The sequence below is a fragment of the Phyllobates terribilis genome, unplaced genomic scaffold, assembly GCF_046119375.1.
Source record: "Phyllobates terribilis strain yellow unplaced genomic scaffold, ASM4611937v1 Scaffold_4__5_contigs__length_816908805, whole genome shotgun sequence".
Taxonomy (NCBI): Eukaryota; Metazoa; Chordata; class Amphibia; order Anura; family Dendrobatidae; genus Phyllobates; species Phyllobates terribilis.
This window is the reverse complement of record NW_027362764.1, coordinates 784,198,386-784,211,985: the sequence shown is the minus strand read 5'-3', so window position 1 is coordinate 784,211,985 and position 13,600 is coordinate 784,198,386. Positions and strand designations below refer to the sequence as shown.

General features: G+C 51.3%; 1 protein-coding gene across 4 annotated transcripts in view; it reads left to right on the top strand.

The window, feature by feature from the left end:
• PTP4A3 (protein tyrosine phosphatase 4A3) overlaps nt 1-13,600 on the top strand; it is a 60,035-nt gene that overhangs the window by 29,944 nt on the left and 16,491 nt on the right. Inside the window, exons 3-4 of one of the 4 annotated variants that reach the window (XM_073679949.1) lie at nt 4,249-4,405; nt 4,486-4,595. The exons of 2 other annotated variants lie outside the window; for them this stretch is intronic. The gene's annotated coding sequence lies outside the window, so the exon portion shown is untranslated. The remainder of the gene's footprint in view (nt 1-4,248; nt 4,406-4,485; nt 4,596-13,600) is intronic. One more of the 4 variants, XM_073679950.1, reaches the window with a different exon arrangement.

Here is a 13,600-nt window from a genome sequence, read left to right as displayed (position 1 = left end):
CTTTCACAGTGTAAATCTATTTGTGGCCTTCCACAAGATCACTACACTGTTCTCCTGAAACACTCTGCACTGCTCTGGTAGTTTAATCCTTCCTTTTGTGTAAATCTTCCACAAGATTGGCACTCTCCTGAAATACTCTGTGCTGCTGTTGGTGAATCAGTCATTTTCCACCTTTAACATATCTTGACACATGCAGCCCTGTCCTCACTGGGTGGACAGCTCACTCCTCTCCTGAAATACTCTGTGCTGCTGGCAATACCTTATTCCCTTACACAACGCAGAAGTAGGTTACTCCCAGCAGCACAGAGTATCTCAGGAGACATGTGCGGATTTTGTGGGAGATTACAGCCTGAGAGTTATAGCAGGGGGCAGGGTGCCACCAATCTACACACTTGTCTCCTGAAATACTCTGTGCTGCTGACTGCAAACCTGCGACCTTCCAGTGTGCCCCAGTCACATGCCGCCGTCAGTCACTTAGCCACTGTTTCTCTTTTCCTGAAATACTCTGTGCTGCTGGGATCTGTGAACTTCCAGCAATCCCGGAGTGCTCCCATAGCGGCCCACTGCCTGAGTCGGACCCCCGCAGACATTCGGTGTGTTGTCTTGTCTCCTAACACTAAACCTTTCCAGCTGTGTATGAGACGGTGACTACAGGAGAGCGAGGGGCACAGGCCGACCACCGCCTGCCGCTGACAGCCAGGTGGAGACCACAGCGGGAGCCAAAATCGCTGTACCCAGCACAGACCCCTCATCATCCTGCGCCCCCTGTCCTCAGGTGACCTCACCGGGACCGCAAATCCCCGAAAACACAGTGATCAGAGACATCCAAAACAGAAATATGCAAATGTAATCAAATATATGCAAATAGGCAACACAAATTTGGCTCCGTCTACACCCATTGGTCAGAAGTGGACCTGCTTTACATTAGATGATATAATGGACGGTCTGTAACAGTTGTTGCTGGTTTGTCCTGTTTTCCAAGATCTCCGCTTGCTTCCATTGAGTAGAGATGTTATTTTCATTCTGTGGCTGAAACCTGCACAAACCCAAAGCTTCACTGCCGGGAATGTGGTAACATTGTGACCCAGCTACAGATTCCTCTTCCATTTTATCTGCGCTGATACATTGTAACAAACAAGATTTGCACTGCTGATGTACTTGAAGGGTTAATCTCCTGATCAGAAAAGGTAAAATGCAAATTGCTTGCAAAAATGAGGAACTTTGCAATTCACCCCTGTAGTCTGTGCACTGGAAGGCATCCCAAGCAAGGAGCGCAGCGCTTACAAGCCCTGGCCAGGGGCAGCGGGGCGGTGCAGCGGGGCTCTGGCCAGGGGCAGCGGGGCGGTGCAGCGGGGCTCTGGCCAGGGGCAGCGGGGCGGTGCAGCGGGGCTCTGGCCAGGGGCAGCGGGGCGGTGCAGCGGGGCTCTGGCCAGGGGCAGCGGGGCGGTGCAGCGGGGCTCTGGCCAGGGGCAGCGGGGCGGTGCAGCGGGGCTCTGGCCAGGGGCAGCGGGGCGGTGCAGCGGGGCTCTGGCCAGGGGCAGCGGGGCGGTGCAGCGGGGCTCTGGCCAGGGGCAGCGGGGCGGTGCAGCGGGGCTCTGGCCAGGGGCAGCGGGGCGGTGCAGCGGGGCTCTGGCCAGGGGCAGCGGGGCGGTGCAGCGGGGCTCTGGGGGTCCCCACGGAGAGCCCTTCATTGCTGAGCTGGTGTAAATATCTTGTTGACTACTTTGCCTGTTGTCGTTCTTGAGTGCGGTGGCTACTGCTGATGTGACTAGTGGCCCCCGGGGGCCGCTGCATCTGGTGGAATCTGCACTAATTGGCGCTCTTAGCCGCCTGTGTGCTGGGTAATTACCGCTGCCTATCTGTGCCCGGCCGTGCTGCCATCTGCAGGACTGTCACCATTTTTACACATCTCTTCTTGCTGTCTGCAAATGGAAACATAATTTACATCCAAAGATTAAAGGGATTTGAAGAACCTGTCCGCTTCGTCCTAGCGCCCCCACGTGTCCGAGTTGTGAATGTATCTGAGCTGCAATACTGCGCCCGCCCTGTGGACTGGAGTGGCGCTGTCTTATGAAGAACGCTGCCCCGATTCTCCGGTCCTGTACGACCTCTGAGCGAGGGCTGCAATGGTTTCCTTTTTTCTTCTCCAGACTGATACATTCACCTGCACTGATACATTGTTCCAACCTGTAAGAACAGGCAGAGACTTGTGCAGCCCATGTATTCAGCTCAGAGAAGACGATTGTAACAAACCTTCAGCTGTGAGTGGTAGGGACATCTTGGTCTAGAAGTTGCAACTTGACAGCCGTGTCCACGTAACTGGCGGTGGGACGTTTAACCCTTTACCTCTCACTGGCATGACTAGTTGGTAAGCGCAGCGATGTGGCGGGAGCGCTGGCATAGTGTACTGGAGGCAGTAGACTGTACCAGATTAGTTCTCTACATCATTGCCCACGCGGCTGGCACCCAGCGCACTGTCATTATAAGGCTGTCCGTGGTGCCAGCTCCCAGATCCGGCTCATTGGTGCAGCCACTGCACATCAGACGGCCGCCATGAAGCCTAAATTACATGCTGTCCCGCACGGACTGTGAAAACTAAGGATTAGCTGCCTGATATAGCACAGGCGCCTGTCCGTCCGAACCCAAAACCGTGCACTATCCGTACCAGGCTACGTATGTCATGGCATCACAGTACCACGCCCATAGGGGGCGCCCTGATTCGGCTGCGCTCTTTGCTTGCAAGTGGACCATAAAACAGCAGGAAAAAAAAGTTTTGCCCCAGTGGGAAACTTCTTAAACCTTTGGGCTTCCAGTGGACATGGTCTTTCTTGATGGACCTTTGTGCCAGTGACAAACTTATCTTCGAGCGTCCTCCGATCTCCCCCTTTCTATCCTGGGCACGGTGCCGGGGCAGAATTTTGGAGATGACTAGCGTAAAGTTGTGTAAGGGGGCTGCACCCGTCTCCTGCCTGACACATGGCATCGGGGAGAGGGGGATAAGGGAGGTTGAATTTCAACTCTGCCACGAGATATGTTGCCGCCAGAGTTGCTTGCCTGCAGGTTACTCCTCCATATTGAATCACATCAGCAGTCAAATTGATTGTGCATGTATATGGGGGTTGGGGAGAGAAGTATGAGCACCACCTCTACAGATATATCTTGTCTTGGCATGGAGAGATGCAAAGTTTTGAAGGTGACAGTCCATTGCTCTGGGTCATGACCGGGGCACAACCTGGAGGGCCGGGGCCCATTGTGATGCCACCCAGCATACAATTGAGACCTCGATACAAGAAGTTGTATTACCTGGTTCTTTTTGGAGAGGGTGGAGTGATGTCCCCCCCTAAGCTCCAGCGTTGATGCACCATAAGGGATTCCCATCGTGGGGTTTCCTGTGGATTTCCGTTGTTGTTCTGGAGTTTACTATCTTCTAGGTCCAGTTTTGCTGTGGGGGGATGGGTGGGATATATTGTGTACTGCGCCCCTATGATCATAGCATATAAGGCAAAAACTGAAATATTCCCCTGGAGAACACACAGGTCCCATATAACCTGGTGTACGTCTGATGGGAGTTTGGGTTACAAGGGACATGCCAGGGGTGCAGCACGCAGGCTGGGCGGCTGATCCTATATTTGGCTGGAGCACCCTCCCAAGTCAATCTGTCTTATACATGAGCCAAGACGCTCTCCGCAGACAAGAATAACCCAGGAACATTTTCCACCTTTACGAGGGACCGAACATTAATAAATCAGAAGTAGTGACAGCCAGATCTTACTGGGTACACTGCTGCAATGTTTGTGGATTTGAGAAGTGATGTTACTATCATACAGCGCCTCCGCAGGGCAGTTCAGGCATTACTTCTCTATTGTTGAAGTCCTCTTATTAAGTCCTCCAGAGCAAGAGCTGCTCTTGCATGTTTAAAAGAGGTGTTCTGATGTAGAAACCAATCTATTCTCCTGAGTTGATGGAGGGCAAATCAGAGAGCGCATCACCTCTTCATAAGCATTCTGCCAGAACCATAGGTGCAGGGACTTAATTTTCCTGACTTCCCAGTATGCAGTGTTCTCCCCCCACTCGTCTGCTATAAACAGATTACACTTGACATCAGGCAGTAGACAACAAGTTAGACAGAATGAAACGCTTTGTGGCCTGCACTTGAGTTTTTGGGGGTAAGACAAAATGTTTATTTTATAAGTGATTTACAGATAGAGAATGTGACAATCAAAGGGAATCCTTTGCCTTAAATTACAGATTATAGACTGTAAGTCAAGTGAAGGGAGACGGAGCTGGGCAGAGATAGAGCTGGAGTGACAGAGGGTTCAGATCTACCAGAGCTCTTCAGCCTCATTTGCATATAAATTCACACGCTGATTTCTCAGTAACAGAGGAACAGACCGGCCATGTGAAGGTATTGCTGGACTTGTCTATGAAAGAGCTACATGTGCAAATCATTGTGGGTGAGATTCTGATGACAGATTCCCTTTACAGTACTGCGACCATCTAATATGACCAGACCCCTATATGATCTGATGACTGGCAGATATTCTTCACAAGTCCCCCGTATACACTTTCTCGTGTGTGTCCTTACAATGGGAATGGTGAGTAAGCCGCAACCAGACCTCATTAAAGGGGGAGCAAAGATCAGGAAATGTGGTAACCCAGCATGTGTGATCCATCCTTCCCCTGACACAGGCTGTGAAGGGACAGTTTTCTCACCCGGCCCCAATATGTCCAGCCATTACATGACCTAGATCAGTGATTTCCATGTAATGCTTCCTGTCACCTGAGGTGGCGCTGCAGGGAAACTGAGCACTTGCCGCTGATTGCTGTGCCGCTGATCTCTGGTGAGCCGGTTCTGACCGCCCCAGGTAGTAAAAAATGGCCTAGTTGTTTTTTTTTCCCCTATGATATTTAACTTCTGAAACTTGATACTAAGTAGTTGCCACTTTACATAAATCAAAACAAGGTTACTGCTGTCATAGCGACCGGGAAACTGTTGTCACGGAGGACTGTGGGATGATTTCTCTGGAGTTGTTGCTGATCTTGGTCCCGTGCTACAAGTACATGTAGAAACTTCTCTGTTATGTAACTCGTCCTCCCATACTGCATCTCGTGGCTTTATTTTCCTTTTTCCTTCCTTGCCTTTCATTTCTCTTCTCATATCGCATGCCTTTCCATTCCTGTTCTTTTCCTCCTTTTCCTTTTCAATTCCCTACTTTGCCTTGTTTCCTGTTTCCTTCCCTTTTGCTTTTCTTACCTCCTTTTGCTTTGCTTTTCTTCCCTTCCTCCTTTGCCTTGCCTTTCTTCCCTTCCTCCTTTGCCTTGCCTTTCCCGCTCCCTTCCTTCCTCCCTTTGCCTTGCCTTTCCCGCTCCCTTCCTTCTTCCCTTTGCCTTGCCTTTCCCGCTCCCTTCCTTCCTCCCTTTGCCTTGCCTTTCTCCCCTCCCTGCCCTTCCTTCCTCCCTTTGCCTTTCGTAACTCTGCTCCCTTCCTTCCTTCCTCCCTTTGCCTTGTCTTTCCCCGCTCCCTCCCTTTCTTCCTCCCTTTGCCTCGTCTTTCCCCGCTCCCTCCCTTCCTTCCTCCCTTTGCCTTGTCTTTCCTGCTCCCTCCCTTCCTTCCTCCCTTTGCCTTGTCTTTCCCCGCTCCCTCCCTTCCTTCCTCCCTTTGCCTTGCCTTTACGCCATCCCCTCCTTCCTTTCTTTCTCCCCTCCCTTCCCTTCCTCCCTTTGCCTTGCCTTTCTCCCCTCCCTCCCTTTGCCTTGCCTTTCCCCGCTCCCTTCCTCCCTTTGCCTTTCCTTTCCCCGTTACCTTCCTTCCTCCCTTTGCCTTGCCTTTCCTTGCTCCCTTCCTTCCTCCTTTTGCCTTGCCTTTCCTTGCTCCCTTCCTTCCTCCTTTTGTCTTGCTTTTCCTTGCTCCCTTCCTTCCTCCTTTTGCCTTGCCTTTCCTTGCTCCCTTCCTTCCTCCCTTTGCCTTGCCTTTCCTTTTCCCGCTCCCTTCCTTCCTCCCTTTGCCTTGCCTTTCCTTTTCCTGCTCCCTTCCCTTCCTCCCTTTGCCTTTCCTTTTCCCGCTCCCTTCCCTTCCTCCCTTTGCCTTGCCTTTCTCCCCTCCCTTCCTCCCTTTGCCTTGCCTTTCCTTGCTCCCTTCCTTCCTCCCTTTGCCTTGCCTTTCCCCGCTCCCTTCCTTCCTCCCTTTGCCTTGCCTTTCCCCGCTCCCTTCCTTCCTCCCTTTGCCTTGCCTTTCCTTGCTCCCTTCCTTCCTCCCTTTGCCTTGCCTTTCCCCGCTCCCTTCCTTCCTCCCTTTGCCTTGCCTTTCCCCGCTCCCTTCCTTCCTCCCTTTGCCTTGCCTTTCCCCGCTCCCTTCCTTCCTCCCTTTGCCTTGCCTTTCCCCGCTCCCTTCCTTCCTCCCTTTGCCTTGCCTTTCCCCGCTCCCTTCCTTCCTCCCTTTGCCTTGCCTTGCCTTTCCCCGCTCCCTTCCTTCCTCCCTTTGCCTTGCCTTTCCCCGCTCCCTTCCTTCCTCCCTTTGCCTTGCCTTGCCTTTCCCCGCTCCCTTCCTTCCTCCCTTTGCCTTGCCTTGCCTTTCCCCGCTCCCTTCCTTCCTCCCTTTGCCTTGCCTTTCCTTGCTCCCTTCCTTCCTCCCTTTGCCTTGCCTTTCCCCGCTCCCTTCCTTCCTCCCTTTGCCTTGCCTTGCTTTGCCTTTCCCCGCTCCCTTCCTTCCTCCCTTTGCCTTGCCTTGCCTTTCCCCGCTCCCTTCCTTCCTCCCTTTGCCTTGCCTTTCCTTGCTCCCTTCCTTCCTCCCTTTGCCTTGCCTTTCCCCGCTCCCTTCCTTCCTCCCTTTGCCTTGCCTTGCCTTGCCTTTCCCCGCTCCCTTCCTTCCTCCCTTTGCCTTGCCTTGCCTTTCCCCGCTCCCTTCCTTCCTCCCTTTGCCTTGCCTTTCCTTGCTCCCTTCCTTCCTCCCTTTGCCTTGCCTTTCCCCGCTCCCTTCCTTCCTCCCTTTGCCTTGCCTTTCCCCGCTCCCTTCCTTCCTCCCTTTGCCTTGCCTTGCCTTTCCCCGCTCCCTTCCTTCCTCCCTTTGCCTTGCCTTTCCCCGCTCCCTTCCTTCCTCCCTTTGCCTTGCCTTTCCCCGCTCCCTTCCTTCCTCCCTTTGCCTTGCCTTTCCCCGCTCCCTTCCTTCCTCCCTTTGCCTTGCCTTTCCCCGCTCCCTTCCTTCCTCCCTTTGCCTTGCCTTTCCCCGCTCCCTTCCTTCCTCCCTTTGCCTTGCCTTTCCCCGCTCCCTTCCTTCCTCCCTTTGCCTTGCCTTTCCCCGCTCCCTTCCTTCCTCCCTTTGCCTTGCCTTTCCCCGCTCCCTTCCTTCCTCCCTTTGCCTTGCCTTTCCCCGCTCCCTTCCTTCCTCCCTTTGCCTTGCCTTGCCTTGCCTTTCCCCGCTCCCTTCCTTCCTCCCTTTGCCTTGCCTTTCCCCGCTCCCTTCCTTCCTCCCTTTGCCTTGCCTTTCCCCGCTCCCTTCCTTCCTCCCTTTGCCTTGCCTTTCCTTTCCCCGCTCCCTTCCTTCCTCCCTTTGCCTTGCCTTTCCCCGCTCCCTTCCTTCCTCCCTTTGCCTTGCCTTGCCTTTCCCCGCTCCCTTCCTTATATATTCCTTCCATACATATATGCATCCAAAACACTTCATGAGAACGTGCCCTTTTAAATCAAGTAAGTCTTTCAGGGCAGTGAATAATGGTATTTCCATCTGGGGGGCTATATCCCACCCGGATAACTTCCTGCTGACGCCTGCACATCTCTAGTTCTGCTGCCGTTCTAGATGAAAACCAGATTTATTCCATTCACTGACTGCAAGTGGAGATATGGAACAGGAGGGTTTACAGGGAAGCTGCCCCCTGCTGGCAGTGTTAGGTGAGGGCTGGATGGGCTTAATCAGGTTTACATCCAGACCAGCTACAGCGCTTTTGCATTGGGGGTCCGGACCCCGCAGGTGTCAGCTGGAAACCATTAACCCTAGATGTAAATAATTCTTTCATTCACTCGCAGCACCAGAGGTGGGATTTGATGATGAGGTATTTTAGAATAAGCTGGTGACCCAGTGTTGGGACCCCCCTCCCTGATCCCCGAGCTCACAGCCCCCCTGGCGGCTGCTCCTGCGATTTTCTCGGTGGTCTCAGGGGGGCCAGCCCAGGACTGAGGGCCCCTGCGTTGTTTTTTGGGACCTGAGGTCATGGATAATATGCCCCCAGTGTGGACGCCTCGCTGCACCCCTCTCCTGTATTGGCCCTTTCTAAGGTTATTGTAGCCGGGGCCCCGCTCCTCGTGCGGGGGGAGGGGAGGCTTCTCGGCCTCTTCCAGGCCCCGCGTGATGTCGCTGACACGTCGCCCATTTCAATTGCAGTATTCTACACCTTGATGGTGTCTGCAGGGTTTTTCTATAGCAACCCCCATCATACGGCCCGGCTGTTACCATGGCAGCAGAGGCCTTCTGAATGGCTGAGTACAGAGGTAGAGCGACGTGTATCCGTCACCACGAGACCAGCGGCTATCCCACATCATTGGAGACCCCAAAGAGAGTGCAAGACCCCCGCAGCCGGCAAGCCTGATACACGGCGGCGTCTTATAATAGTCCGGCTGCGTAATAAGAGGAGGCGATGTCAGGTCACAAATGTCTCCGCACAAGGTGTATACAAAGCCAAGCCGGTAATGGCTGATAACAGGGAGTAATGGATTGTAGTCTCCTGTCCTACAGTCACCTCCCCCAGTCATGGCTGATAACAGGGAGTAATAGATTGTCTCCTGTCCTACAGTCTCCTCCTCCAGTAATGGCTGATAACAGGGAGTAATAGATTGTAGTCTCCTGTCCTACAGTCTCCTCCTCCAGTAATGGCTGATAACAGGGAGTAATAGATTGTAGTCTCCTGTCCTACAGTCACCTCCCCCAGTCATGGCTGATAACAGGGAGTAATAGATTGTAGTCTCCTGTCCTACAGTCTCCTCCTTCAGTCATGGCTGATAACAGGGAGTAATAGATTGTAGTCTCCTGTCCTACAGTCACCTCCCCCAGTCATGGCTGATAACAGGGAGTAATAGATTGTAGTCTCTTGTCCTACAGTCAGCTCCTCCAGTAATGGCTGATAACAGGGAGTAATAGATTGTAGTCTCCTGTCCTACAGTCACCTCCCCCAGTAATGGCTGATAACAGGGAGTAATAGATTGTAGTCTCCTGTCCTACAGTCTCCTCCTCCAGTAATGGCTGATAACAGGGAGTAATAGATTGTAGTCTCCTGTCCTACAGTCTCCTCCTCCAGTAATGGCTGATAACAGGGAGTAATAGATTGTAGTCTCCTGTCCTACAGTCTCCTCCTCCAGTAATGGCTGATAACAGGGAGTAATAGATTGTAGTATCCTGTCCTACAGTCTCCTCCTCCAGTAATGGCTGATAACAGGGAGTAATAGATTGTAGTCTCCTGTCCTACAGTCTCCTCCTCCAGTAATGGCTGATAACAGGGAGTAATAGATTGTAGTCTCCTGTCCTACAGTCACCTCCCCCAGTAATGGCTGATAACAGGGAGTAATAGATTGTAGTCTCCTGTCCTACAGTCACCTCCCCCAGTCATGGCTGATAACAGGGAGTAATAGATTGTAGTCTCCTGTCCTACAGTCTCCTCCTTCAGTCATGGCTGATAACAGGGAGTAATAGATTGTAGTCTCCTGTCCTACAGTCTCCTCCTCCAGTAATGGCTGATAACAGGGAGTAATAGATTGTAGTCTCCTGTCCTACAGTCACCTCCCCCAGTAATGGCTGATAACAGGGAGTAATAGATTGTAGTCTCCTGTCCTACAGTCTCCTCCTTCAGTCATGGCTGATAACAGGGAGTAATAGATTGTAGTCTCCTGTCCTACAGTCTCCTCCTCCAGTAATGGCTGATAACAGGGAGTAATAGATTGTAGTCTCCTGTCCTACAGTCACCTCCCCCAGTAATGGCTGATAACAGGGAGTAATAGATTGTAGTCTCCTGTCCTACAGTCTCCTCCTTCAGTCATGGCTGATAACAGGGAGTAATAGATTGTAGTCTCCTGTCCTACAGTCACCTCCCCCAGTAATGGCTGATAACAGGGAGTAATAGATTGTAGTCTCCTGTCCTACAGTCTCCTCCTTCAGTCATGGCTGATAACAGGGAGTAATAGATTGTAGTCTCCTGTCCTACAGTCACCTCCCCCAGTCATGGCTGATAACAGGGAGTAATAGATTGTAGTCTCCTGTCCTACAGTCTCCTCCTTCAGTCATGGCTGATAACAGGGAGTAATAGATTGTAGTCTCCTGTCCTACAGTCACCTCCCCCAGTCATGGCTGATAACAGGGAGTAATAGATTGTAGTATCCTGTCCTACAGTCACCTCCCCCAGTAATGGCTGATAACAGGGAGTAATAGATTGTAGTCTCCTGTCCTACAGTCTCCTCCTTCAGTCATGGCTGATAACAGGGAGTAATAGATTGTAGTCTCCTGTCCTACAGTCTCCTCCTCCAGTAATGGCTGATAACAGGGAGTAATAGATTGTAGTCTCCTGTCCTACAGTCTCCTCCTCCAGTAATGGCTGATAACAGGGAGTAATAGATTGTAGTCTCCTGTCCTACAGTCAGCTCCTCCAGTAATGGCTGATAACAGGGAGTAATAGATTGTAGTCTCCTGTCCTACAGTCTCCTCCTCCAGTAATGGCTGATAACAGGGAGTAATAGATTGTAGTCTCCTGTCCTACAGTCACCTCCTCCAGTAATGGCTGATAACAGGGAGTAATAGATTGTAGTCTCCTGTCCTACAGTCTCCTCCTCCAGTAATGGCTGATAACAGGGAGTAATAGATTGTAGTCTCCTGTCCTACAGTCACCTCCTCCAGTAATGGCTGATAACAAGGAGCAGTAGCGCTCCCTGACATGTAGCAGGCGGTGTCCCTATTCCTCGGTGCTCCCTGTGCTGTTCTGCGGGTGACATTACTAATGGGAGTTCCCCGCGCTCAGTGTAATGGAGACACATTCCCTATGTGTGAATAGGCAGCTGTGATAGCGGAACTGCGCCCTGCTGACAACCTGGATCCACACAACAGCCCTGAGGAGGAGGAGGAGGAAGAAAAGGTATTTGTGTAGGGATTAGTTACTGTAAGAGCCTTACAAGTGCAAGCAGTGTGTGATGGTGTCAGTGTGCTGAGAGCGGGCAGCTGCGACTGGTTCTGTGCGGAGCCTGCACACGCCTGACGAGGAGAGCCGGCACCGCCAGGACCCCTGTAACTACTGCTGGTGCCAGCTCTGTATATACAGCCTCTATATATACTGGGGCAGGGGTCCTCTGTAATCACTACTGGTACCAGACCTGTATATACAGCCTCTATATATACTGGGGCAGGGGTCCTCTGTAATCACTACTGGTGCCAGACCTGTATATACAGCCTCTATATATACTGGAGCAGGGGTCCTCTGTAATCAGTACAGGTACCAGCTCTGTATATACAGCCTCTATATATACTGGGGCAGGGGTCCTCTGTAATCACTACTGGTGCCAGACCTGTATATACAGCCTCTATATATACTGGAGCAGGGGTCCTCTGTAATCAGTACAGGTACCAGCTCTGTATATACAGCCTCTATATATACTGGGGCAGAGGTCCTCTGTAATCACTACTGGTACCAACTCTGTATATACAGCCTCTATATATACTGGAGCAGGGGTCCTCTGTAATCAGTACAGGTACCAGCTCTGTATATACAGCCTCTATATATACTGGGGCAGAGGTCCTCTGTAATCACTACTGGTACCAGCTCTGTATATACAGCCTCTATATATACTGGAGCAGGGGTCCTCTGTAATCACTACTGGTACCAGACCTGTATATACAGCCTCTATGTATACTGGAGCAGGGGTCCTCTGTAATCACTACTGGTACCAGCTCTGTATATACAGCCTTTATGTATACTGGAGCAGGGGTCCTCTGTAATCACTACTGGTACCAGCTCTGTATATACAGCCTCTATGTATACTGGAGCAGGGGTCCTCTGTAATCACTACTGGTACCAGACCTGTATATACAGCCTCTATGTATACTGGGGCAGGGGTCCTCTGTAATCAGTACAGGTACCAGCTCTGTATATACAGCCTCTATATATACTGGGGCAGAGGTCCTCTGTAATCACTACTGGTACCAGCTCTGTATATACAGCCTCTATGTATACTGGGGCAGGGGTCCTCTGTAATCACTACTGGTACCAGCTCTGTATATACAGCCTCTATGTATACTGGAGCAGGGGTCCTCTGTAATCACTACTGGTACCAGACCTGTATTTACAGCCTCTATATATACTGGGGCAGGGGTCCTCTGTAATCACTACTGGTACCAGACCTGTATATACAGCCTCTATGTATACTGGAGCAGGGGTCCTCTGTAATCACTACTGGTACCAGACCTGTATATACAGCCTCTATGTATACTGGAGCAGGGGTCCTCTGTAATCACTACTGGTACCAGACCTGTATTTACAGCCTCTATATATACTGGAGCAGGGGTCCTCTGTAATCAGTACAGGTACCAGCTCTGTATATACAGCCTCTATATATACTGGGGCAGAGGTCCTCTGTAATCACTACTGGTACCAGCTCTGTATATACAGCCTCTATGTATACTGGAGCAGGGGTCCTCTGTAAACACTACTGGTACCAGCTCTGTATATACAGCCTCTATGTATACTGGAGCAGGGGTCCTCTGTAATCACTACTGGTACCAGACCTGTATATACAGCCTCTATGTATACTGGGGCAGGGGTCCTCTGTAATCACTACTGGTGCCAGACCTGTATATACAGCCTCTATATATACTGGGGCAGGGGTCCTCTGTAATCACTACTGGTACCAGACCTGTATATACAGCCTCTATATATACTGGGGCAGGGGTCCTCTGTAATCAGTACAGGTACCAGGTCTGTATATACAGCCTCTATATATACTGGGGCAGGGGTCCTCTGTAATCACTACTGGTGCCAGACCTGTATATACAGCCTCTATATATACTGGGGCAGGGGTCCTCTGTAATCACTACTGGTACCAGACCTGTATATACAGCCTCTATATATACTGGGGCAGGGGTCCTCTGTAATCAGTACAGGTACCAGGTCTGTATATACAGCCTCTATATATACTGGAGCAGGGGTCCTCTGTAATCACTACTGGTACCAGACCTGTATATACAGCCTCTATGTATACTGGAGCAGGGGTCCTCTGTAATCACTACTGGTGCCAGACCTGTATATACAGCCTCTATATATACTGGAGCAGGGGTCCTCTGTAATCACTACTGGTACCAGACCTGTATATACAGCCTCTATGTATACTGGAGCAGGGGTCCTCTGTAATCACTACTGGTGCCAGACCTGTATATACAGCCTCTATATATACTGGAGCAGGGGTCCTCTGTAATCACTACTGGTACCAGCTCTGTATATACAGCCTCTATGTATACTGGAGCAGGGGTCCTCTGTAATCAGTACAGGTACCAGACCTGTATATACAGCCTCTATGTATACTGGGGCAGGGGTCCTCTGTAATCACTACTGGTGCCAGCTCTGTATATACAGCCTCTATATAT